Below are 27016 nucleotides of genomic sequence, written 5' to 3' on the forward strand. Positions count from 1 at the left end.
TGAGGTTGTGAGACTGATTGGGAGTTGAGAATGGCATATATAGCTTGTGGCAGGGAGGGATACAAGAAAGACAAAATGAGGGATGGTGAGATCTTCTCATTATTTTGGTAGAAGCAGTCACATTTCCCTACTTTTTTTTTTTTCTGTTGTGGATAATTCTCTTTTAGAAACAATTTAAAATGCAATTTTAAACTGCTTTCTTCTCTTGTTGAGGTGTAGACACCCAGGTAGCTGGGTGTGCAGCTGCTGTGTGAGCTGCAGGTTGTGCTCTGGGTGGGGGGACACAGTGGGAGCCCCAGGCAAGGGGCTGTGGCTGGTGCTGACCCTTTGCACAGCTGCCCGCTGTGAAGGGCCTTTGGTCCCAGCAGTGAAAGTCTGGAGTGGTATGAGTGTGACTTCTGGATGGTCAGACAGGAAAGTTCTCTTAACAACTGTTTTCTTCCAAGGACATTAAAAGTTAAGCAAATAAAAAACCATATCAAAACAAAAGAAGAAACAAACAAACAAAAATCACCCTGACTTTAACAAAAAGCAAATCCACATCTAAAATGGGAAAAAAAAGAAACTGGAATAAATGTATCATTTATTGCATAGCTTCTTAGTTAAATGAATGGTGGTCTATCTTCCTTAACAAATTTGCATGCTGAACTTTAGTGTATGGGATTTTTTAATCCAAACATCTGTATGTTTTATAGTTACTAATTAGGGAGAATTGCCCCTTTTTTTAGGCATAACAGCTAAATTCAGAAACTAAGTTTAAAGCTGAAGGACCTTAATTATGGTTTCATGTTTTGAACTTAGGATAATTTTGAGTTAATTATGATTTTTGAAAGTGTTACTATTATGACCTGCACTAATAATTTATCATGATTATGAATGAAAGGTCAGCATCAGGAGGGCTTTCCTTTTTGACAGATACAGAAGGGTGCCATGGGAGCTGCTCCTGTGCTCTCTGGTGAGATGTAGCATGTTCTGCAGAGATCTTCTGGAGATCTAGAAACACTGGATACGAAGGCAGACCTTGAGAGTTATATGACAGTGAAGGAAAGCAGTGATTGATGCAGAGAGACCTTCAGGGGTTGGCTGTTTCCTCCTCTGTTGACCTGCTTTGAGAAGCAACTGCCCTAGACTGCACTGGGACACTCCCATCCTTCCCAAGGGATGGGTTGTTTGCGTTGCTGATTCTATCTAGAATGGCCAGGGTATGGAAGAATGTAAAACCTCATCTTTTTGATCTGTATTTGGGAATAAAAGTCATAAAAGTGAAAGCTCTGCATGAGAAGAACAGAATTTGTTACTGGTTAGGCTGAGACTTGGGAATAGCCAAAGCAGGATCACAGATCTTGCAGCTAGCAGTGCTAAGTGCTGAGCATAGATGACTTTGCAAGCAGAAACACAGGATGCAAATATTTAACAAAGCCGTTTTCAAGCTCACAGGGGGGATGCAGAGTGCAAGTTGATGTTTGAAGTTGAGTGCCTGAGTGACAATCTGCTGTTTGCACTAACTCTAATAGAAGTTACACGTGCTCATCAGTTTAAGAACTGATGTGTAAATGGCCTGGACTATGTCAAGAATAACTCCAGAAAGTAAAATCAATCTAGTGGTTTCTAGAGACATGAGTGAACTAATGTTGTGGGAATATAGCTGTCAGGGTAAATGCTGATCTAAGGAGGATAAGAATAGTGTAGAGTTCAGGAAATCCTAGAATAGGGGTGGCAAGGGAATAACTATTTATATATTCCCCCATGTTTTATATATATAATATATATAAGATACCAGCTGGAGATAGCTTATCTAGCAGATTTGCTGGGGCTTGAGTACATGGTGATGGCTATGGGCATGGCAGGAGAGTAGTCTTTCCTGACAGTGTGAAGGTGTCTTGCATCAAGCATAGAAATTGAAGGAAGAGATTTCAAATGACTGCAAGTTGTCAAGTGGAGGTTTGTTTGAGGGGAGACCATGTGGGCAAAAAATACAATGTTACCTTAATTTAAAAAATCATAAGTAAAAAAGCAGGGGTGGGTAAGAGACTGGTGGGTGGCATTACAGAGAAGAATCTTGCTGACATTTCTTTTTGGTATTTTTCCTCTTAAAAGCACGAGCAAGCAGTACTCATGTCTACTTTAAAATATATTTTCCACAGCCTCTTGTGTTTAGTAGGACTTCAGAGAATAGCTTTTTTTTTTTTTTTTTTTTTTTGTTAGAGGCACTCTGTGTGAATACCAGAGTTCAGTCAGTAAATTTCCTGAATTAGTTGCAGTAGTTGAAAGCAGAGCAGACACTGAAAAAGGACCCTTGCTACTGGTGAAGGTGACTGTGCCTAATCTGTGTGATGCTGGCAACTTCTGTGTGTTCTCTTCATGGCAGGGAAGTTGAGCTGTGCTACACATGTATGTCCTGTGTGCTCTTGTGACACAAACTAGAGCATTTCTCTGCTGTCCCTGTTGAAATCTAACCCTGGGTGTCTGTGAGTGCTGGCAAAAAGAGGTCACATTGTAGGACCTCATGGGAAGACCCACACAGCAAAGCCTTTTTAGGATCATATTGAATGTCATTGATGTTGTCTCTGTTGTTAATGATCCTGTTTGTTAGGATTGCTGTCCAAATTACTGCAGTTTGGAATTCATTACAGTTTGGGTGTTGCCTCGGAATAAGAAGGATGAAGCTGTTTTCTAGTTTAAGGGGAAGAAAAAAATTGTTGATTGAGCTCAGATGAATGAAAACTCAGGCAATATTAGCACATCATGGTACCATGTGTTTCCTGCCATGTCCAACCTTTGCCTTGAAAAAATGCAGTAAGTCTCTCACCTTTGTGCTTTGCAAAAGCACATGGAACAGATCTTCCTGGGAACTATGATGAGGCACATGGAAAACAAGGAGATGACTGGTGACAACCAACATGGCTTCACTAAGGGCATATCGTGTCTGACAAATCCGGTGGCCTTCTATGGCAGTGTTAGAGGTGGTAGATGAGGGTAGAGTGACTGATGTCATCTATCTGGACTTGTGCAAAGCATTTGATAGTGTCTCACATGATGTCCTTGTCTCTAAAATGGAGAGAAATAAATTCAATGGCTGGACCACTCAGTGGATAAGGATCAGCTGGAGAGATGGGCCCATGCAAACCTCATCAAGTTCAAGGTGCTGGTCCTGCACCTGGGCAGGGGCAATCCCAAGCACAAATACAGCAGCAGGCTGTAGAAGAAGAGGGGCTTGGCAGGGTATTGGTGGATGACTAAGAGGAACATGACCCAACAATGTCTGCTTACACCGCGGAAAACCGAGTGTATCCTGGACTGCATCCAAAGCAGTGTGGCCAGCAGGTCAGGGAGGTGCTTCTTCCCCTCTGGTCAGCTCTAGTGAGGCTTCACCTGCATCCAGCACTGGAACCACCAACACAAAGGTGGGACCTACTGGAACAGGTCCAGAGGAAGGGCACAGAAATGACAGAAGCCTGCAGCATCTCTACTTTGAGCAAAGGCTGGGGGTGTTGGGGTTATTCAACCTGGAAGATTTTACAGCAGCCTTAGTGGGTCAGCAGGAGAGATGAACAGGGAGTGTAGTGACAGAATGAGGTGCAATGGTTTTAAACTGGAAGAGGGTAGATTTCAATTAGATATTTGGAAGAATGCTGATGATTAGACAATGGAACAAGTTGTATAGAGAGCCTAAGGCTGCCTCATCCATGGAAATGTTCAAGGCTAGGATGGATGGGGCTTTGGGAAGCCTGGTCTAATGGAAGGTGTCTCTGTCCATGGCAGGAGGTTTGGACAAGATGATCTTTAAGGTCCATTCCAACCAAACCATTGTGTGATGCTGTGAAGTAGCAGCAAGCTCTAGAAAGTACTAGAGCACTGAGAGGTGTCCTGCTTCTAGAAACCAGTGTGCAGATAAATATAAGCCCTAGTGAAAAACTGTCCTGTATTACAGCAGGAACTCACCTTGATCTTTGTGTTTGACAGGAGTGCCAAGGGGGGGATGAAAGAGTAGGAAGAGTCAGTATAGGTATTTCAAAGCAAGAAAATCAGAGAGCAGGACTTTTATCTAACTCAGGGTACCCAAGTTCCTGGAAAGCTGAGCTGTCTGTGACAGATTTTTGATCAGTTTGAATTTGACATTAGGACTCAATTCACCTGCTCTTGTTAAGCTGTAGTTTCCCCCACTAAGAACTTGTGACGTTAACCTGGAAAAAAACCAGATATTTTAAATGGTTAGGAGTTGTCAGGGAATTTTTTAGATGGACTCTGCCAAAGAAGCTGGAAACATTTGACACAAGCCAGGACAGAAGGACTGAACAGCAGGTCATTTGTGGAGAGGGAAGGGGAGCCCTGGACTCTGATGGTGGTGTCACCACCTTCTTTGCTGAAAATTTAGTTGCCTGGCTCACGTGTAGAATGGGTCAAGAAAAATCTGTGTGATGGCTAGGATATTCCTCAGAGGAGGATTTTGGATGCCTTCTAGGCTTGATGAGTAGACTTGGATGCAACCTACTGAGGTTATGTGCTCTCATTAGTATAATGCTGCCCTTTCTGAAGGCAGCCAGCACCCCTGGAGGAGGTTTGAGGAGGCAGAGCTGCAGTCTGCTCAGCCCTGCCTCACATGGCTCTACTAACCTTGTTTAATGGGCATGATGGAGATGTGGTGGTATGGGCTGCACACAGGTAGCCAGGCTTGCTGCAGGCAGTGTTGTGTGCATGCTCCTGCACCTTCTCTGCCTTCTCTCCTGTGCTGCTCCTCAGCTCTGTTGGAAGCATGTGTGCCTGCAGTGGAGATACAGACATCCTCCTGCATTCCTATAGAAGAGATAAGGCCTGCAGTGTGTTCCTGTGCATCTGTGCTTGTGTTTGCTGTACTCTCTAGAGAGCAAATGAAGGATAAGGCTGGGTCAGGCCAGTGGTCTGTCTTATTTTCTTTTTTGCAGCTGCCAAGAGCACCTGCTCGAACCAGTCAGTATCAGTCCACAAAAGTCATGAAGAAATAAAGAATTTGTTTGAATTGTTATTAGTAGAGCTTCTAGCTTGTTCTTACTTCATGATTGAGTTTGTTTTTATAGGAAGAATCTTTCTTGTTATGAGTCACTCTGGCTTAAAAGCAGGATTTTGCTTTCAGATGCCTTTTTCCTTAAAAGGTGATGTTGCTCCTGGTATTTGTCAAGTTTAGGAAGAAAAAAACAAATTGAAAAGTCATCAGGCAGCCCATTCTTCTCAAGAAACACTTGAAACTTCCATAGTTCTTTGTTTTAGAAAAATCAAAATAAAGCAGTGCTTAGTGAATACATTGCTGATGCCTCTTCAGGGCCAGCCTGATTTATATAACAGTGAAATATCAGTGACACTCCTGTGTGTAACAGGGATGTAGCCTGCTTGCTAGTGTGTTAGATTTCTAGACCATCTGGAAATTAGTGTCATTAAACACCTGAAATAACAAGATTAAAAAACCCAGACAAACAGCAACAAAAAAGGTAGGAGTTAAAGTGTGGCAAGCCAGGCACAGTTGATCTACAGACCCAGTGTCTTTCAAGTGGGTAGATAAAGCACAGTCTTGGCTGTGTGTGGTCACTAAGGATGGAACAGTTCTTTTTCAGAGCCTGGCTTTTTAACCCTGCATAATTTACAGTGAGGATAATTCTACTGTGCTTAACTAGAAAATCTATCCGCAGTTCCAATCTTAGGGCTGAGGAAATGTATACACTAGCAAAAATCTTGTGGCACTAAACAGTGGTGTAATTAATTATCAGTTATAAAACTGCCATGGAAAAGGAAGGGATCGTTCTTCTCGAAGTGTTTTGTCTACAACTCTGACCTTACTGCTACTTTTGTAGGTAGAGCTAACCTGATATGCATTGGCTAATTATGCATTCAAATGTTTGTATGCATTTGAATATAGTTGTAAACTCACTTTTCCCTATGCAACATCACTTGGTGAAGTTTTACCACTCCCAGCAGAAGATGCTTTTTATTTGTGGATATTTGTTGCATAAACTGCTTTTACAAAACAAAGCTTGTTTCCTTGGCATTTGTCAGCCTCAGAAACTTGAATGTTTAGAAGTATTTACCAATTTCACTTTTCCTTACCATGACCTTTTCCCAGTATAGGAAACAGAAGCCCACACTCCTCTGACTGCTCTCTATGCATTGTTTCTTGGGACCCACAAAGCTTGTTTCTTGTGCTGCTGGTAGACTATAAGTCACAGCCTGCTGTTCTGTAGCCACTCTTTACCTGGACTTTTCTCTGCATGCCCAGCGTGCCTTATTCTCTTGCCATTGCATGTTCAGTCTCACATTACTAGTTTGTAAGTGGAGTCAGTGACAAAGTCATCTCTTTATAATTATTTTTAAAAAATTCTGTATTGAAAGTAAGCAAAAAGAGATTTTCTCCAATAAGTTAATGTTGATTTACAAGTTTCATTTTAGTAACAAATGCCGCTGAGGTTGAAGAATGTGTGGGGAAGTACAGAGGTGGGGTGAAGGGGACTGTGAGAGCAGTAATACTGGATTGAAAAGTTTGTTTCTGAAGGGACTCCTGATGACCACCTTCCTGTTTTACTCATAAATCTATTGTTTTGTGTCTTGCAGTGGCATCACTGAAGGGGTCAGCTGTTCCTGCTGTGGGAGATCAAGAGCTCCTTCCAGTTGCATCTTCTGTGTCATCTGTAAAACCCCCAGTTACAGTGAGTTTCTCCTACACACTGTTTTTTCCAGTAAGGGTTTGTTAGCTTTGAGATTTGCTGTAATCTGTGATAATTATGTGTTTCTTTATTTATACTTTGTCAGTACACTTGCTACTGCAAAAAGCTTTGATTTATGAATCCCAGGGCAAAAGGATACGTACACTTCTCATCCCCCAAACATCATACTCGAAGCTCATAGTTGCAAATTCTTCTGGCCAGCTGCATACCTTGTGAGGGAAATGATCAAAGACTATGTGCTTTGGGTGAGTGTTCTGGTTATTCATCCAACAACCAAGATGAGAATTGGACAAAATATTTTGTTCCTGAGAATAGCTTCAGAAAGAAAAACTTATTTAAATAAAAAATGGGAAAAAAGTATTACTTGAGCAAAGAAGATGAAACTTGTTCAGAGTGCCAGAAACACATCATACCTATGTGACATCTAGTCACAGGAATGGCAGGTGAAAAGAGAGGGTGACTCAGTGCTGGAGTGTTCCTGAGTCTGTACCTAGATATACCCTTAAAATGAGATAATGGAATTTTCTCTGCAGTGCAAGAGAGCTACCTAATTCAGTGCTATTTGGAAACTGAATGAAAACTCTTGAAAATCCTCATTCCCCCTTTTAGCTTCCACCTAAAGGAAATGAGGAAAGTGCTTCCCTAATCCTACCAGCTATCTGTGAATGTCTATGTAATGTATAACTTGCCTGTGATTCTTTTGTCAGTAATTCTCTTCTGCTAATAAATCAGTAAAACAGACTCGGGTGATTCCAGTATTTTGCATAACTATGATAACAGTTGCTTGTGAGGCATCTTCAATTTTCAACCAATTCAGACAGTATTTACCTGGCTGGAAGAGCTGAATTGTCTTCTGAATGGGAAGAGCTGTGTAAGTCCTGTGTGGAATGCATCTGCAAGGCTAGAAAGGTGGGAGCACGGCTGTGTGTGTGTAAATGTTTGTTTTGATGAAAAATTGAGGAGTAAATGTACAAAAAACTCCTGTGAGATCTTAAGGGGCTGACAGACACTTGTACAGTTAAATGGCATCGAATGTTGACATGATCTTGATTTTGGGTTGAGGTTGAGTGTTCAGGAATTAATTGTACTCAGGTAATGGATTCTCCTGAGAACTAAGGGCAAAAACAAGAGGAACCAATGCCTTAAGAGGAAAATGCCCTCAAATCTCTTGAAAGCTTTTAGGAAATGATTTTGGCACGATCTGTGTTTCTAGCCTGTGTCAATATTGCAGATGCATAAATTATACATGACTTACAAAATAAGAAAAGTTGCTTCTGGGGAGCTCTTGTGTTTTGCCTGTAAGGATGGAGCCAGCTTGCAACATATGTAGAGAATATTACCTGTCAGAAATTGAATATTGAGTGAAAGTAATTGTTTTAATCAAGAGTAGTTAAAAGTGAGGCTGAATTGAAGGAAAAAAACAACTGCTCAGTTGGAAAAACTGCTTCCAATGCTGCAGACATGCCCTAAGATGCATACTTTCTGTATTCCTGTATTAGGAATATTGATCAGGGCCATTACCACTGTTCTTCCTGATTATCACAACTAAAATTTCTTAACTCCTTGAATTCTGCTCCTTTCTCTGCATCCAAGTTCAAAACACTTGAAGCTAGTGTATTGGATGAACAACAGTGCTAACAGGAGCAGCTTCTTGGTTCAGGGATAGATAATTGGCAGAATGTACTGGCTGAGGCAAAGACATTCTGGTTTATATCAATTAGCATTCCTGACAAATCATCTGTAGTGGTTGTGGGTGTTTTCTTAGGAGAGTTGCTGTAAGGGGGTGTCACTGAGGGCAGTGACTGTATGCACAGTCTGAGATAGGCTCCTCTACAGCACTCAGCTCAGTGTGAGACTTTGTGTTTCTGCTAAGAAACACCCTAGGCTGCTTGCTTTCTTTCTTTTAAGTGGTGTTTTTTAATCAAAAGCAGGATTATTTCCACACATGTTGCCTGTTTTCTATTTTTCTTGGGTCAGTGTCCATTTCCTTCTCATTCTTTACAGTGCCTTGGGAAAGCTGAATCCCTCTTGAAACCAGGGAAGCCACCTCCGGTTAAGACTAGCTGAAAACAGAGGGATGAGGTTGCAGATGAGTGATGTCAAAGACCTTTGTGTACTACAGCATTTGGCTACTGCATCCTTGAGAAGGCAGAACTCTGCAGCTGTAGCTGCTTGAGGAGGACTCTGTGCAGAGCAGGTCAGCCATGCTGGATGCAGTGTGGATACTGATGGCCCTGATGATGCATTTACTTTTTTAAGACACGTCAGCCTGGACTTTTTGCTCTCACTTCATTGTTCTTGTGAGCCATCAGATTTCATGAACAAGCTGCACAAGTGAATGCTGGCAGATGTGTCTGTTTGGAAGGAGAATGGTCTGGTAGCTAACTTAGAGCTCTGCAAGTCTAGTTTTGGTTCCATGATCTGCTTACAGATTCCCTCTGAGAATTCAGTAGTATGATTTAGTCTCTGTGCCAGTTTCCTGTCATTTAAAGAACACTTTTCACCTTGGATGGGAACTGAGGGTAAACAAAGCCAGTGAATGCTCCAGTAGAGTGGTTGAAGAAGTAACCAACTTTCATAACCAGGATGTCTTTCTCTTAATATTTCTGCACAACCTAAATAGTATCCCTGAAGTCTTTTTAACAGTCAAGGTGAGATGATGAGCAGTGTATGTGAATGGGGAATGCAGGGTTGTATATCATGGCAGTGATGCAGATGTGCAAGTGTGAGATCTCAGCACCCACTATCCCACTCTGATTGCTGAGGATGTCTCATCTCTCCAAGTGAAAATGCTTGCTTGGACCTGGGACACCAGATGTTAGCTTGGGTTCACACTCCTCACCTGGGATTTCACTAGCAGGTGCTACCATATTCCTTATGTGGCTTTGCCTTGTGTAGCCTCATCAGCTTAACTCCTCTGGCCTGCCTGCTGCTTGTTGGCTTTCACTATTTACTTTAGGGTCATAGTAAAGTCTTTCCCCTTGCTTTCCAAATATCACTGGGCAAAGTTCTTTTCAGAACCTGGCTATTTCATGGCTGTACAGAATTGTTGCTGTCCCTGGTGTGTGAATGAATAAGATCTTGATAGGATTGACAGCTATAAAGCATTCCCTCTGAACTCTGAGATGAAAGTGAGACACTTCCTTTCTCCTTCCAGAGGGCTCATCTGCTGTAAGAGGAGGGAGGTGGCTTCCTTTTCTAAGATGTGACTCCTATCAGGTATCATAGCAGTGTCTGTAGCACTCCAGGGTAGCATGCTCTGATGCCTCATGCTATGGGAAACTGGGAATGAAAGGTGATTCTGCCAAGAGGCTTCTGTCTGCATTGTAGGATAGTACTTGTGACTCCTATGGCATTACCTGGAGCTCGCTGGTGATACAGTGGAAGGGAATTAGGGGAAAATTAAGTTTGGGTTCAAATATTCAGATTGTGAGGATACTCCCTGGGGCTGATCAGCTTGCTTGCTAATAGCATAGCACAGGGAAGAGAATAAAGAGTTTGTTTGGTTTTGCACTGCAAATACATAAGCCACCCTTGATTTGGCTTTCAGCCCAGGGTGAAAAGGCTGGCTGATCACCCTGCTCTTTCAGTGTTGACAGCTGTTGTTGTCAGGGACAGATGTGACTTGGGTCTAAGATAGGGATAACAGTGTGAGTGCTTTTTACTGGCAAGGTGGAGTTTTAGGAGATAATGCAGTTCGTCTGTTGCGCAGTTAAAGGGAAACGAGAAAGGCTTTTCTGTTCTCTTGGTGGATTTTTCTCAATTTTTTTCACATTGATTCTTTTGATGCCAGAAGATTTGCTCAAATATTCTAGTACTTAAAGGTCCTAGATTATATCTCTGGTTCATCTAGTCTCAAACCATTCCTCCTCATGCCAAAACCAGTTACCTTACTAGCATGGAAGCAGGCAGTTCTGGGACACCACTGGCTCTGCAGATCTAGGTTTGTGTGTTTGATCCTTATAAAAATGTTTTGGAAAGCTGAACAGGAAAACAGTGTAGGAATTTGGTGGGCAGATAAACTGCATTCCTGTTTCAGGCTGTTTATCCATAGCTTTAACCTTTTTAAGGCAAAAGGAGGCTATTTTTAGCTCACTTTTTTTCCCTCCATGTTAAGCAAAACAAATTTCCCTCTCCAAGGAGAAGGTGGAGTTGGGAGGAAGGAAGGGTGGAATTGAAACTGTTTCATTAAATCAGTTTAAATAGCATTAACACACGATTTTGTTTTTATATTACAGTTCTGAGCACAGAAGAGTCTCTCTACACTTTCCAAAGAGAGGAAGCTTTGTGGACAGAGGGGGTGAGTGAGGGCTTTGGAGACAATGAAGTAGTTATGGAAAGCTTACGACTTTTGCTTGGGGCCAACTGTCAGGAGGGTAATCCAGCTCTCCTGACTCCTGGTGTCTGTGTTTTGATGGTTTTATGGTACAGAGAGAGCAAAGCAGCTCCAACAGTTTCTTTACTAGGTTGGTGTGACTTTGACTTTCATGATTACTGACTTCAGTGTGCTGCAGAAACGGTGGCTGAATCCAGGGCCTGTGGATTAGGTTGGTAGAAGGAAGGACAAATTCTTCATACTTTGGGACTGAATGATAACCAAGGAGCTGGTGCAGAGCATTGCTGCTCTGTGAATCTCTTGCACTCTGATGTCAATTCTTCAGTACCTTTTAGTTCTCCCTCCCTCTGTTGATAAGAGCTGAATGATCTTGAGAGTGGAACATCTGTGAAGTTCACCTCTGGTGGTGGAGTGTAGAGCTCCTCCATGCTCTCCTGACTGCACATGTTACTCAAGATTAGATCCTAAATTATCTCTTCTTGCAATGTTTTACTCCTGCAGTGTGTTCTGTACTGTAGGAGAACCAATGAAAAGCAGAAGTTATCTTTGTGTCTAAAGAAATAAAAACCTTCCTGTTTCAGAAATACACAGGAAACCTTCTCCAAAATATGTAAATCCTTCTCATCCAGTGAAAACCTTTTACCAAGTTGTTGAACTCTGTGTATAAACTTAGACCTGGAAAGACAACCTGGTTTTCCAAGCCTGAGTCCCAGGGAAGGCTCCCTGCTCCTGAAGGATCAACGTGGGGCAGGAGCCCTTTCTGGGACTCTTGGGTTCTCTCTTTATCTGCTTTCTTTCCTCTTTGACTTTTCCCACTGGGAAGCTGCTCCAGATGACAGCTACTTCATACACAGATTCCTCTGACCTCCAGCCAAGAAGAGTTCATGCTTGGTTTATTTCATTTCTGCACCAAGATAATCCTATGGCTTAAAGGTCTCTGCATTTCTTGCAGCTCCCTCTCCTCAAGTGTTGCAGGCAGTGACCCTGCCCTCTGTTGTGCTGTGTTTTGTCAACTTTAACAAGTCAAACTTTCCTGAGATAGGCCTCTTAGTCTAACCAGCACTTCCATGCACCTGCTTTCAATTCAGTAAATTCTTTGCATTTTACTGTGACAGAACAACTCACAATAAAGATGTGAGAAAGGGCTGCTTGCATTAATGCTTGATTTCAACATCTAACCATTAACTGTGGCTTAAGCATGAGCCTATATATATTTATATATATATTTGAGAAGAATCCTCTGGTCTTGCTTTGAGGACATCAAGTAATGGTGACTATTTCTGTACAAGGATAGTTCTGTCAATGGCTGATTAGTTTGATGTTTAACTAGGTACCTTAATTTGAATATTCTGCCTTCAGTCACTGCATCCTGAAATGCCTTTCCTTGTTAGTTTACAGAGGCTTTTATTATCACAAATCTGATCTTTTTTTAGAAGTGCTCTAATACTTGTAGGCTATGTAAAGCAATTAGTAAATTACAGTAGTTTGTGTTTCCAAAATCAAACACTTTTATTCCAAGAAAAAGTCCCCTTTAAGGTGTCTTTGAGTATCCAAAAATGGCTCTCTATCAGCTTGCATTTCCAGATGACACTAGGCACTACATCAGCAAGAGTATATGCAAAGAATTAAAATAAAGTCCATTATTTATGACCCTCTCTGAGGTTCCTTGGCTTGTGTGAGAAAAAGTGGAACTACTTGGAAATACTTTGCTTCCCCCTGGATTTCTGGCTTCTTTGAAGGTTGTCTTGATCTTTGTGAATAATCTTGGGTTTATACGTTTGATTTCATGCCAGCAAACTAAATCTTTCTGTAATGTGCATTCCTTCAGGCTTTGCATATCATCAAGATTTGAGGGATATCTCCCACTGTTTGTTGTAGTGCTGTTTTCCTTCTGCTGGCATCAGAGAAAAGCAGGATGTGGTTGTGAGCAAGGCACAGCCTGCTGTGCACAGTGTCAGAGTTGGTTACCTGGCCGTGCTGCCTGCCTGTGAGCAAACTGCAGAATCGCTCTTGGGTCTGCCTTTTACCTGGGGCAGTGCCTGCCTGGCCCTGCTGAGCTCTTGCACTTCCTAAACCCTTCCTAAGACTGTCTCGCATCTTAGCCATTGGGCTAACAGGGATGGTAACACAGGGCTGCTAGTGGAGATTAGTGTGTGGTCCCAAAACCCACCTGCTCTAGCAAGACAACACCATCGCTATTGGGAATATTCCTTCTTAGGATGCTGGTCAGGGGGCCTGTGGTTTTCCTTTTCATTCTTTGTGCTCTCTCAATATCTGGTTTTTGTTCCACACTATTTCTTCTAATATACTCTAAATCTGTGGCTTCTAACCTTTTTGGAACAACAAACACAAAGTTTCTGGCAGGCTGTGCCCCTTGTTTGTCATACATCACTGTTCTTGCATTCAGAGTTGGTAATTTTGTTTGTTGGAGAGGCTACAAAGGTTTATCTTGCTCCTGTGAGCTTCTGCTGGGGAACCATTGTGTTCCTCTGAGCATAAGGACTGTTTTTCTTCTGTTTCACGGTGCCTTCCTCTAAAGTCTTGATTAAAGGTGTGGTAATACAAATACATTTGTCCTAAAATCAATTGAGTGGATACCCCACGCCTTTTAAAAAACCCCCAAAACTCCAGTGGATGTAAGTTGCTTTCTGAATTTAAACTGAAATCCTACCATGATAAAATTAATTGGTCTTTCCTTGTCTGTTGGAGTTTTAGTCCAGAGCTAAATGATTTTGGCAAAATGCTTCCAGGCACTTAACTTTGATAATCATGATTTAATTTATAATTATTAATAAATCCTTTCACAATGACAAGGTTTTGCCTTTAGAAAATGCCTGTGAGCCACTCCTGCTAGACTACACTGCCAGTATGTGTATATAATTTATCAGATACGTGTGTTAAGGTAACTTTAACTTTTTAAGAAGGTGTCTTTGACTGTGTACACCTTCTCTTAGATGACAGCCCTCCTTGTTCTCTGGGTGTCCTTTACATCATTTAAAGAATATCATAAACTTAGCAATTAAAATAACTTGCCATACATTCCCTTGTCATTGAATAATTTTTCACATATGCAATTATAGTGTCTTCTGCTTTCTCTTTTCACATTTTTCTGGAGGGAGAAAGTGCTCTTCTGCTTTTAAAAGTATTCTTTTCCTGCTTTGTTGCAAGTGGTTCATTCTGCATTACTTTTTTAGTCACTTGCTCTAGTCCTTTAAAAGTGCAATTACATAATTCATATAAATTTAGAAAGGGAAAGATGAAGATCTCTCATGTCTATTTTTTTATCCTCCATAGAAGCTAGTAAGAATTCAGGTTAGGATTCTGGAAAGTAATTAGCATTTGAAATGAAGGTTAAGATTAGACAGTTTCTCACGTGTGATGGAGGAGATGATTCTGATGATAGTTTGCCTTTTGTTGGGAGAAGTAATCTCTCTGTTTTAATAAATGACTGGTTGTGGTTTTTTTTTTTCCCTTGTCAGAGAAGGTCAGTGTCTGGTTTATTTTGACATGAGAGGTTTGCCCAGCCCCCTCTGTATTAACCTAAAATGTGGACAAGCAAACAGCCTCTGCTTTGGAATTTGGTCTGAATAAAGCTGATTTTATTTGTTTGTACCACAGCAGTGTTCACCAGCCCCAACTGGCAGCTCATGCTGTGTAAGCACTGTGCAACTGCAGGACAAGAAATGGTTCCTGATCAGACAGGCTTCAGCCCATGTGGAATAACTGATCACTGTGTTAGTAAATGCTCCTGCCTGAATAGAGCCTTCATCCTAGCTGTGCCCAGCCCTTCCAGGTGGAGGGAACACAGTTTACAGGGAGAGCTGCACTTTGTGCATACAGTGTGCAGTTGGTCTATGTAGAGTAGCTGTAATTGTTTCCCAGGTGTGAAACTTGGGAAACATCCTTGCACACGGCTGCTGTTTTCTCTGAGTAGCACCTGGAGAAACACAGTGACCAGCAGTGGGCTACTGGTGTCCTGGTGAAGGTGACATATTCCTGCCTGTGCTTTTCCCAGAGAACTCCTTGGAGCTGAACAGGGAGAGGAGCTGTGGGCTGTAGGAATTCTTCTTGCAACCTGCTCCCAGCCATCTGTGCTATGGGACAAATCAGCACCTGTCAGGAGAGAGATGAGGGAACAGCTTAGGGTTTAACTTCTGTTAGGGGCTTATCAGTTTGGGCTGTATGAGCTCTTCTGCCAGGTCATATATTGGAATGTTTGCAGTCTACATTATTAAGTTCTATTTAAGGACTTATTTGCCTTGTTCACTTAAAAAAGAGAAAAGGTTGTTTTAACAGAAATCTGAGGCTTATAATCTTCCCCTCTACTCCTGGAATCTGCATTTAAACCCAGGATTAGGAATTTATGGACAGCTCTGATGACATGAATCTAAGGGAGAATAATTCAAAACTGTCAGTCTTGTGAATTTTCCTATGATGCTCTTGAGCATTGCTAAGACCTATTTGTTTCAATCTGTAAGCTCAGGAATAGTGTTGCTTCCACTTACATTTTCCTTGCATTTAAAATGCAATATCTACAGCTATAAGGACTGCATTCTGATCCATTTTAAACGGCAACACAGATTGCATAGAAGCTAGAGACTTGTATTTGTGTTCTCCAGAGTAAGATTTCCAGTCGTCATAGTGAGAAGTGGATTAATTGCTGCAAACTCCATGTGTGTACTTGAATCTCATCTCTGCAGTCATTTTGATGCTTTGAGTCCACCATTAGCTTCAGATGCCTACAGCCCAGCTGTCTGCCTCTGGCTGACTTATATGGGCTCTTGTTCCAGACAGGAAAGGGAAGGAGATATTTTAGGACATTGTTCATCTGACCCTGCTTTAGACAACTGCTTTAGAAACAGATGAATCCTGTCCTGCAGGTGACTATTTCTCTCCACTGACTGTAGTGTCAGATGTTGATGTCAACATTTGCTGAAATGAATCCTGTATGAGATATCTCCAGTTTTAAATTTAACTGGTCAGGCATTTTCACTGAAGTGTAATTCCCAGCCGGCGAACACGTCTGGTGCCCAGGGAGCTGGTTGTGTGCTGTAACTTTCTCTACTTTTATTCTCCAGCTCTTTATCTAGAGAATGAAAATTATTCCATCATGACAGAACACTGGCCTTTAGAAAGCTCCTTTTATCTACACAAATACTTTCTGCGGTATTTTTCCACTTTTGCTTATCCATCTTAGAGTTGGATTAACTTCAGAAAGACCTTGTATGGAACTCTGAGGCACATTTATTTCTTTGACCAGTAAATCAGTATTATAGTTTCCTGGGGCCTGGAAAAGAGGGTATTATTATGGAGTTATACTAAGTCCACTTTCCTGAATGCTGAATTTCTGAGGAAAAGATATAAATCTCCCCTGTGCAGAAGAAGAAGCTATATGAAAAAGACTTCAGGTGCCTTATTCTCTTTGTGTTTATGCTGCTTGCCTTTCTTTTCTACCTTCCTCCCTTTCCTCAGGTGTTGCTATATATTGCTTAATCTCCTTTGAGGTAAGTATAGCTTCTTTGTCACAGTGTGGAACACATTAGTATTCAGAAGAGCCTTTTCCTGTGTCAGAGACAATATTTTGCTTCTTTGTAACCCTAACCTTCTTGGAACTCTCCAGCTAATATTTTTCTTTCCTTCTGTCTTTTATTGACTGTGGTATATTTACTGGGGAGCGATGCAATACTCCCTCTTTGGTTTTTGTTCATGACTAATGCATCCATTTTATGAAGGCATGAAACTTATTTACAGAGGAAGGCAAAGCTGGTTGCAGGGGATTGATGGAAGTGGCAATAGGAAGCACAGGCTCCCAAGTCATGTGTTTTGTGTAGAGGAGGTCTAGCACGCAGCAGAGAGGAGCAAATTCTGTGGCTCCACAGGATCCTTCTGGTGTGTCTGGTCCATCTGGGAAGAGTTGCCCTGAGGCTTGCTGGCAAGGGCTTAGGTGAGCAAAGAGGGTCACAAAATGGGGTTCCATTCTCCCAGCTCATGCCAGAGGACAGGAAATCCCAGCTGCTTTGCACCTCTGTGTCTCTTCCCCACCATTCTTTGTCTGCTTGCACTGCAAACTGCATCAAGAATAAAATTTATTCCTCCAATGCCAATACAAAATACAGCTTTGCATCCTGTCCCCTGTTCCCCTTTGTTTTCCTTCCCTCTGTGTTCTGCTGTCATTTTAGGAGACACTGGAGGAGTTCCAGTAACTAAAGCTAGTTTTCAGATTACTTTTCTCCCTTTCCTCCCTTCCTCACTGTAGTCATATAGTCTTGACAGAATCTCATTGTATGCATGTTTTAGAAGGCTTGGAATTCTCATGGCATGCAAGGGAGGAGGGATGACTTACATGGTTTGCAGATATTTGTCATTATCTTCACATGTGGAAGCTCTCAAATAATTTCTGCCAGGATCTTCTCATCCACAGCAGATTTTTGAGCCACAGAACTGACATGTATGGGTCATAATAGGCTGTGCAGGAACACCTGGGTAGTTTTCTGGTGTGGAGAGGGGATCTCACCAGCTGCTTTGGTTTGGATGGGAGCCCCTGAATTTCTAGGTGGATGATACTTTGGCATTATGGTAGTGAGGCATTAAGTAGACAGCTGATTGTGGCTGTAAGCTAACTTGTCATATTTAGGCCACCAAGTCACTAGTTCTGTGAGTAAGTGTTGTTGATTATTTGCATTGAAGTCTGAAACATACCTTCAAAAAACATTTATTTTTGAGCAATCCACATTTTGATAACTCTCAGCCTTCTCTATAATTTGCAGATAACCTGGTCTCAGTTTTCCACCTTCCCTTTGGTGCTCTTCTAGTCTTACAACGTTGTCCAGCCAAAACTGGTAATGGTCACCCATGAGCTGTTCAGATTCTCTGAACTTTTGATTCTCTGCTTTGAAAGTGCTGTAAATCTAGTTCATAGATGACAAATCTGGCCACCTAGGCAAATAAACAAAAACAATCAACACACCAGAATTTTTCAAGATGAGGTAAAGCTGACAGGAATAGAACAGTAGGAGAGAGTTGGTGGTGGGGAAATCTGACAAGTTAATTTATTTTTGGTGTTTTAATTGGATCGGTTGGGAGATAGAGAGAAAAGATGGTGCAGGAGACAAGAGTAAAGGAGTCCTGGGAATGGGGAGCAGGGAAGGAACTGTAAACATGACCAGCAAAATAATCTACTTCATGTGCAAAGTCCATTTAAATGTAAATTACCCAAAGTGATTTTTAGTGGAATTTTTTATCAGCACAGTGTAGAAGGACAGAATTATTTTCCCCCTTGTTTAAATACGTGATGCAGACAGCTGTAGAGAGCTATAAACATCCCTCATCTCTCTACTTCCTCACACCCACTTCTTTCCTTTAGGCTCTTTGGAGCTGTTCCCTGCAGCAATGCTTCCAGATAGTGACAGTGTGGATGTTCACTTCAGTCACCAGAGCCCTGTCAGGGCCAATTAGCATCCTAATGAGTGGCGTGTACCATCTTGGCAACATTCAGTCTGTGCTCTGTACCAGGGGACTTCTCCTCTTAAGAACCCATCTTGTCTCATCTGGACTGTACTGGTCATAGAAACCTGTTAAAAAAAAAAAAATAAAAAATTTCCATTTCATCTTGTCTTCTGAGTCCCAAGGGCTTCAGCACTGAACAAATATACTGTCCTTTCTTTTTGCTGAAAATGATGAATCTTGGCTTCAGGGAGGGGACTTAAATCAAACCAGCGCTCTTACAGGTACTGAGGACTTCACTTCTGAAGCTTCAGTGAGGCAAAGTAATGCAGTACTTGTTCTTCAGAGCTCTGTTGAATGAGAACAATCTAAGACCAGCCACATAGTCTTTAAATATTGAGTACCTGGCCAGTATGAGGACTGAAGTGTACTTTTGTGAAATTTCTGCTACCTGTTGTTTGGTGTTCTGCTGCAAAATCCACTCCAACAGCATCTGCTGTCAAAACTCTGCTTTTGTCATTCAGTCAAACCAGAGCTGAATGCAGTGCAGAGATCTTTCAGGTAGCACAGGCCAGAGCATGGAGGTGAGGAGATTTAGGGGAGGTTTCACAGCTACTCAGTGCATGGTGGGACTCCAGGCTGTAAACATGCCCATCAGCACCATTTGTCAGTGTGGAGCTTGTCGAGGCTTTGTCTCTACTCTGCCAGACTGGAAGAGGAACATCTCTAGCAGCAGCAGCAGAGTTAAATGCTGCAGTATTAAATCACCCCATCCCCATGCTGTGTTTTATTGTTCAGTGACAGCGTGCTTTCAAGAGAAACTCATGCATCTATCCTGATTTTCAGCCCTAAAGTCGGTGTTCCTTCTTGCTAATATGGCATTGCTGTCCAGTCCTGCCATGTCCTAGCTCTTTGGTGGCTTAAATGCAGTGCTGTGATGCCAAGGCCAGCTGGTTGGCACAGCTGGCACAGCCACACCGGGTCATCTGGAGGGAGAGGTCAGCAGTTTAATGGTCCTTAAGAGGAGCCAAATCAGCGGTGATGCCAAAGAGCTGCTGAAGGGCAGTGTGTTACTGTGGCTGGACTGAAGCTGCAGTAGGGAGGATTTCAGTTTATGGGGCTGTGGAGGTGGCACCTTTCACTGGCAGCAGAACACTGTATATTGAAATGGCATTGTTATCATTCTGAGGACAAAAAATATTTTCTTCCCTGTAAGGGGCAGCAAATCTTGAGTGTGAACCCTAGAGAGTGAGTGAGCAAAAATTATTATTATTTTTAAAGTGACAACAATTCTTAAAACAGACAAAAAAATGGCCCTGCCATCCCCTAGCCCGGTGTGCAAGGCTGAAAGACAGCACATTAACATATCCACATGGTGCATATGTTATTTTTAACATTCCTGTGAGAATTTTCCTGAATTTTTTGAATGGCGTTTGCATTTACTATCAGAATGCTGTCATATTGCTGTCATGACTTTTTAAATCCTCAACTTAATGTTTTGATGTGATCTTCTGCAATGTCACAAGAACTTGATGGCCAGGAAGGCTGCAGGTATATAGATAGGAGCACTGTGTTTGTTCAAGTACTTGCCTGCACCTCTTGTCTCTTCTGGATGTGTCCCCAAAAGACCTAAACCTGTGCCCTGGAGCTTTTTCTTGGAAGTGCCACCTTGAATGTCATGGTATCTGCTACAATCTGGTTTGTAATGCACTGAGCCAGCTCTCATGTGCATGAGGTGTAGTAAATCAGCAAGGCTGATTAGCTGCATGCTCACAAAGTACCCAAATAGAAGCCCTCCTAAAATGGCCCAATGATTTGAATTCTTCCTTTTGTGATCTCTGTGTGCATGATTTAGTTTGTAGATACCTCTGAGATTGATGCCCTCTGTCCTTCTCTTGTGGGTCCCTGAGCATCCCCAAATCTGACATTCTAGGCATCACACAGTCACAATATGCTGCTTTCCCAGGACATCTTGTATTAAATTCCACTGAAGGTCACACTTAGTTTTTCTTTACAAATGTGAAGGCCAAAAATTTAAAATAAAATATAGCCTCTAATAAAAGTGTGATTATTGTATAATGATCTCTCTTGAGAAGCTTAGGTGCTTAGTGAAGTGTCAAGTATTAGATGAAATGGAGAAAGTTGGCAGAGCTGATGTAAAAGATGGATAACAACAGGGCAGATTTTTCCCCACATTAGTCTGCCTATATTCCTAATCCTGACCTAAAGCAATTCTACCTCTCCCTTCAGAGTAAGGAAGTGACTAGATTTCTGTGGCCTGTTTAACAAGAGGATAGAGCCCTGCTGCTTTCCAAAATGTGTATGGGAAGAGAGCCTGTAAGCTCCCAGGCAAGGATCTGGGGGCTCTGACGCAGACTTGGGCAGCTAAGCATGCATGTCACCTGGAAGCCAGGGGCTAGTTATTTGTCCATGCTGCAGAGGGGCAGAGCCAGAGCATGAGCCAGCCCTCCTGTCCCAGTGGAGCTTCACAGCCTTCAGAGCCATCTGGTTTCTTAGGACTGAAGCCAGGGGCTGAGAGTTAGGGATTCAGGACTGAGGCTCGAGGGTGATCCGCAACTGCCCAGCAGAACACAAATCTCATTGGTGTGACTATAGACATACCTATTGTGGCCAAATCTGCAAAAATCATATAGATCTCTAACTCCCACTGATCTTGAGAAGATTAGGTGCCTACATGACTTTGTATATCAAAACTGCCTGCTTCAGTTCTTTTGCAAAATCAATAGAATACTGCATCTTCTTTTTACCTTCCAGTCTGGCTTTGTAAGGATGCAAGAGATTTATCCTGCGGATTTGTTTCTAAATCAGTGGGGACATGCTCTCAGTTGGGACTCTCATCACAGGGTAATTATTGCTTTATGTCAGGATACAGAGCTGTCACACACAGTTTTCTGCTCAAGCACAGTCAAATGTCAGAGTCTGCAGCTCAAATATGGTCAAACCAGTAATCTGAGTACTCAGTGGTTTTCTGTAGTGCAGGACAATTCCCAGAGATTAATGTAAATGAAAGAGCCTTTCTAGTGGAAGCAAACTACAATTCTGTGATTGCATTAGATGTTTCAAATGCCTCTGTAAAGACTTGGCAACTATGTATTTTTGAAGCACATTTATTATTCGTGCAGCTTAGATCCTAGCTCAGTGATGAATTACTTTAAGCTTTAAAATGAACTCCTTGTCCTGATGTCGGGATGGATTGTGATCTAAAGGTGACTTGTAAGAGAAAACAAATATTTATTTGGCTTGTGGTTTTTTTATCATATAGTAGGTAAAAAGAGCACAAAGAGCAGACACTTCTTGAAAGCATCAGTGGTGGCTGAAGGAATACTAAAACAAAAAGCATATCAGATCCATGTAGTTCTTTCAGACTTGCAAAATTTCCTTCTGATTGAAGTTTTTCTTTCATGTCCACTTGAATTAAACACTGGAGAAAACCTCTATATTTGTTTCAGAGTTTCAGTGTCCTTTCCAGGTAAAGGAATTGCAGTGTCTGTTCCCAGGACACTTGTGGAGGAGCCCTGCAGTTAACTATGCCAGCTACAAAAAGCTGGCTACTAAAGAGGTAGGAAATGGAGAGTTTAGGGTTAAATTAAAAATTTACCCAAATACTTGGAATGAAGAAAGCTGCCATCATCTTGCTACTCACAAAACTCATCTTTTCCAATTGCTGAGACTGATTTTAATCCCAGTTGTGGCTTGTAATTGTGTCTGTACAAGTTGGTTTTTGCCAAGTGACTGATAAAGTCTTGTCTCAGCATCATATTGTAAATCGAACTTAAAACCTACATGACCTGATATGATGGCTGATTTTTGACTGGAAGCAAAATATCCACCCTAGCATTTGCATTTTTTTTTGAGTACAGACTATGGTGTTTTGCTTATTTCCTGCTCCACCCTTATGCTTACTGCTTTTTTTCACTCATTTTGTATATGTATTAAAGGGGTTTTGAGTAATCCCTGTGGAGTTAACTGGTGTACCTTGTGTTTATTAGGATAAATGTTTTTCAGCAATAATCTTGAATATCAATAAGGAATTAATAACTTCTACTTACTTACTGCAGTAATTAATAACTTAATGCATTTGTGGTCTGCATCATTCCTAGTGTGGCATCCTGGCGTGGTATTTAGACAAAGCATTTTTATGAGGGAAATTTGGTTTCTGCCTTGGAGTTTGGGCTTGTTGTGGGCAGAGCTGTGGTAACAAATTCCTGGTCTATCCAGCTGTAAGAGTCCATAGATTGTCCATAGCTTAAATCTGTGACTGCAGCAGGTTGGGGGGACATGTGAAAAACAATTGTCTTGGCACACACACTATACCTGCTTGATTTACTGTAATCTGCTGATGGATCTGATACCTGATGTATATCCCCTGTCTGGTCACATCTGTGCTGTGTTTCAGGATCTGGGACTGCTGTGGAAACCAGCAGTTCTGCAGTGGGTTTGCATGAAGTAGAAAACAGAACTGCATTTGGTATGGAGTGAGCAACAAGTTGCTCTTCTGTAAGAATCTATTCACTCTGTTTTGAGTATTTTCAGTTGGCTGCAGGTTTGTTGTGAAGCAGTGTAATGTACTTACACGTTGTGGCCAGCAAGGAGAAGACTTCTGGGCTTGGTTTTGGGATCAGTGTATAAAGTCTTTGTGCCAGGGTTGTGGAATAGGCCTGGTAGCAGGATTGCCATGCAGTCTACTGATGCAGTCTGTTGTTCTGCTGGATGAAGGGGTGTCAAGATACAGTAGTTATCTCACAAGGAGCACCAGTAAAGATGGTACTTCTGTTCTTCTGCTCTCAGGCTTCTTGAGCTGTGTCTCATTTTGACCACACAGTCTGTAGAGCTGGATGGACTAATTCCTAGCCTTACTCTGGGTGGCTTGAGAAACAAATGTGTAATATGGGAGAAATAGTGGCCAGAACATGAGTTTTGAGGACAATGCCCTATTGTTGCAAATTACATGAAAGTAGGTTGTTTTCTTTTCTGTGTGTGGGAGGGACAACAACTTAAATGCTGTCACTGGCTGCCTGGAGGGCAGCTGTGCCCTCCTGGTCTGTTGTGGCTGGCTGACTGCAAGCTCAGGCAGTACTTAAAATGCAATCCTCCCAGGACTGCCAGCGTTAAGGCGCCAGGGCACAGTTCTACAACAGTGATCTGCAAAATGTCTGCTTGTGCAGTTCATTCTGGCCTGTGTGGCTCCCGAGACAGTTCATTGTCTGTCAGAGCTGTGTGTTTTCTCCCTGCTCTGAAAATGTGGTTACAAATACTGTGTTTCTGGCTTATTGCTTTGAACATTTTTTCTGCCAGCTCACAGGGCTTCCTTTTCCACCACCCAAGTGCAAAACACTCATCTTCGTTGTCAGCTCCTCATAGCCTACCCCTGCCCTGTGCATCTTGTCCTGTGCAGCACTGAGACATCACCCCCATCTGCTCTGTCAGCCTTCATTTGTCATGCAGTTCTGAAAAACCTCCTTCATGTTTTCTTCCGTGTCACATCTGGCAAGAGGAGCTCTACTTAAAGGTCACCAACTGACAACTTTTCTCATTCTCAGTCCTCCCATAGCACTCTCCTGTGCCAGCAGCAAGCTGGGAGATGACGAGACAGCTGCTGCATGGGGAGTACCTGCAAAGCTCAAGGGAGAAGCTGCTGAGTGACAGAGCTGCCTGTGTCCCCCTTTCTTTGCCCATATCAGTGCTCTGTTTCTGCCCAGGGAGGGTTGGGGTGTGGAAGGTGGGACAGCCCTGCCTGCTGGGGCTGGCCTGGCAGGCTCTCCCACACTGGGTGAGTCCCCCTAGGGACCTCAGCTGGCTATCCTTTAGGACAGGAACAGTGTTCCCCTTACTTTGTGACCACTATGCTTAGCAAAATATGCAGGAATGCCCAACAATTCCTTCACTACTTCCAGTGCTCGACACTATAAGGTCTGTCCTCCTTTATTGCCATGGAAAAGCACAGTGAAATTTGTGTTTTGCAATAAGAGGGAGTGCACATTCCTTCATCAATGACAGAAATAGTGCTGACTGTGGTGTCAATACTAACAGCAATCAAAGCCCCCTCCAAAAGAGAACTTTTCTCTGTTCCACTCCCTTGGTAGACAATTTTATGGGCTTTTTGTCCCATTATGTTTTATTTGCCCCAGTTGTTTGTGTATATAAAGAGACTAAAGTAGAATTACTGAAAAAAGTCCCCAGTGTTGAATTGTGTTGCTCATATGGTTTCACACAGATTATTTTTTAAAATCTTTGTTTATAAGACACTATGTATTGTACCTCCTCCCAATGGTTGCACTCCTCCAGATCAGCTAGAATCTGCTTCTAATGATTTTTCCTTAGCTGACTTTAATTCTGTTCTATTCTGGGAAATACTTCCTTTTTGTGTGCCCAAATGCTACATGCAGCTCTGTTATTGATATATGTGAATCACAACTGAGGTTCTGATTGAGAATCTGCATGGGACTCTGAATCTTTCATTGATTTTTCCACAGGTTTTGGCTGTACCTCTAATTACCTATCGTTCTTGGTGAATCTGTGCTGCTCTGTTTACTTTGCTTGATGAGATAAGGATCATTCTGTTCCTTGGTGAGATGTATTCCCAGGAGCCTTCCTTTTTTTCACCTGTGCAGTGATCACTTTACATTTTAGCAGCCTGATGCTAATAAGTGCTGCAGCATTAGCTGTGCCTTGGAGACAAAGCCACTGTAACACAGCCCTGATGTGCCCATGGGTTTTACATGTTCCTGTCAGGCAGGGTGTACATGGGTGACTGTGTTTGCCCTTAAGCTACATCAAAAGTCCCCCAGTAGTATGTTTGTGAAGGGATGACATGGCACTCTGTACTTTGCTTATCTTACTCATCTCTTGTGGTCCTTCCTAGTTAATCCCTAGTTGCTCTAGTGAGTTTTCTTTGTGCTCCTGTTTACCTTTTGTCCCACTGATAATTTTGCAGCTTCTTTTTGTGTGTGTTTGGCTTTTCTGTCCCCATTTTTTCCAGTGGTTTCTATTCTTGGCAATGTGGATGTCACTTTCTATCTTACTCCTTGGTGTTTGATGGCTTTTTTTTTCATCTCATGTGGCAGTGGACTGGCGGCCAGTCCTCCTCTGTGGAGCTCAGTGGGTGCTTTGGATGTGCATCCAGCTAAACAAAGATCATCAACTCAGTCTTCCCCGACAGCTGGGAGGAAGACTACAGGACCAGGATTTGTGTCAGGATGGTTCAAGATGTAGTCACAATGTAAGTGTTCATGGAACAGACTGCAGCCTGGTGAGCCTGAGGAGCCAAGCAGCTAGACCAAAGAAACATGTAAGACCAAGAGCCACTGAAATGTGCTTTGCACCAAGATTGCAAAGTCCTTGCTCCTGTTTTGAACACAGGCACTCAGATTCTGCAGAATCTGAATTTTATCTGTAGCCCGCGTTAATTTATTGCATTCATGTATTGAGCTGGCTGTGTTCAGTATGTTGATTGAATGGAGAGATGATTTAAAAACATGGAGTGTTCTGGAGAGAGATTAAACTGTTTCCTTGTTCAGTATTTCATATCTCTCTATCAGCCATGAAAACTGAAACTGCAAATATTAATAAATTAATTGACACATTTGGTACTCTCATTGTAATGGTACAGCCAATCCACAAACAGTCATATGATGAGTCATATCTTCAGAAGCAGGAGATGTTTTTTAAATCATGAGGTTATTTCACAGTATTGGGTTTTGTTTTTAATTTGTCTTCTGTTTTATGAGCATTTAGGCTTATTATTACCAGGCTTTCTTCTGCACTCAGGAGGAGCAGAAACTTAGTTTGTCCTTCTTCTTTTTTCTTTTTCTTTTTTTTTTTTTAAATGACAGGGCGCTTATGCTCAAGAGGAAACCTATAATAATTGTAAAAACTGACATTTCTACAATTCTCTCTATGTTCTTTTAGTTATGCTTTAAAGCACTTTAAAGATTCAGCTTTCTGTGACAAGCAGTGAATAATGTTAATTGAAGATTCTTGAAAAACATTTAGAGTTGGCTCTTCCCCCTGCCCTATTCTTTCTCTCCCCCTCTCCCACCCCCACCCCCTTACCAAATTCAGAAGTTCTTGTAACAACAAGAGCAATTGTTTTCTCAGTGTCAGTGCACCAGGACCATGGTGCTTTGTACAGGAAACCTTAGCAGGGTAAATTCCTAAAACTTCCTCAAAGATCTTGTTGCAATTTTTTGCCCTTGTTTAGCTATTTGTGTGGGAGGACTTTTTTCCCTAATGTTTTTGATGGCTGTGTTATAGCTGTAGTACTTTACTAGGGCCTGATACTAATAAATCACAATGGTGTTATAAAAAAAATTACAATAAGCAGATTTAAAAGCACTTTGAAGTGTTGTAGTTACGTACTTTCAATTCTGAGTGGCCAGGTGATAAAATGATAATTAAAATGAATCACTCCTGAATGCAAAGTATTGCATGTAAAAAAAATAAAAATAACCTTCTTCCCTTCCCTACCAAAAACCCCACAAAGTACATGAGGGTAGTGATGATCAGTCATACCTACAACTAATGCTGC

The 27016-nt window shown here is 42.0% G+C and overlaps 1 protein-coding gene across 2 annotated transcripts in view; it reads left to right on the top strand.

Annotated features, from left to right (window-relative positions):
• TSPAN4 (tetraspanin 4) overlaps positions 1 to 27016 on the top strand; it is a 414148-nt gene that overhangs the window by 58895 nt on the left and 328237 nt on the right. The window contains exon 2 of one of the 2 annotated variants that reach the window (XM_033061612.1): positions 6577 to 6671. The gene's annotated coding sequence lies outside the window, so the exon portion shown is untranslated. Of the gene's footprint in view, positions 1 to 6576; positions 6672 to 10933; positions 10990 to 27016 lie in introns of those variants that run through there. The other variant, XM_033061613.1, reaches the window with a different exon arrangement.

Source organism: Catharus ustulatus, chromosome 6 (genome assembly GCF_009819885.2).
Source record: "Catharus ustulatus isolate bCatUst1 chromosome 6, bCatUst1.pri.v2, whole genome shotgun sequence".
NCBI lineage: Eukaryota > Metazoa > Chordata > Aves > Passeriformes > Turdidae > Catharus > Catharus ustulatus.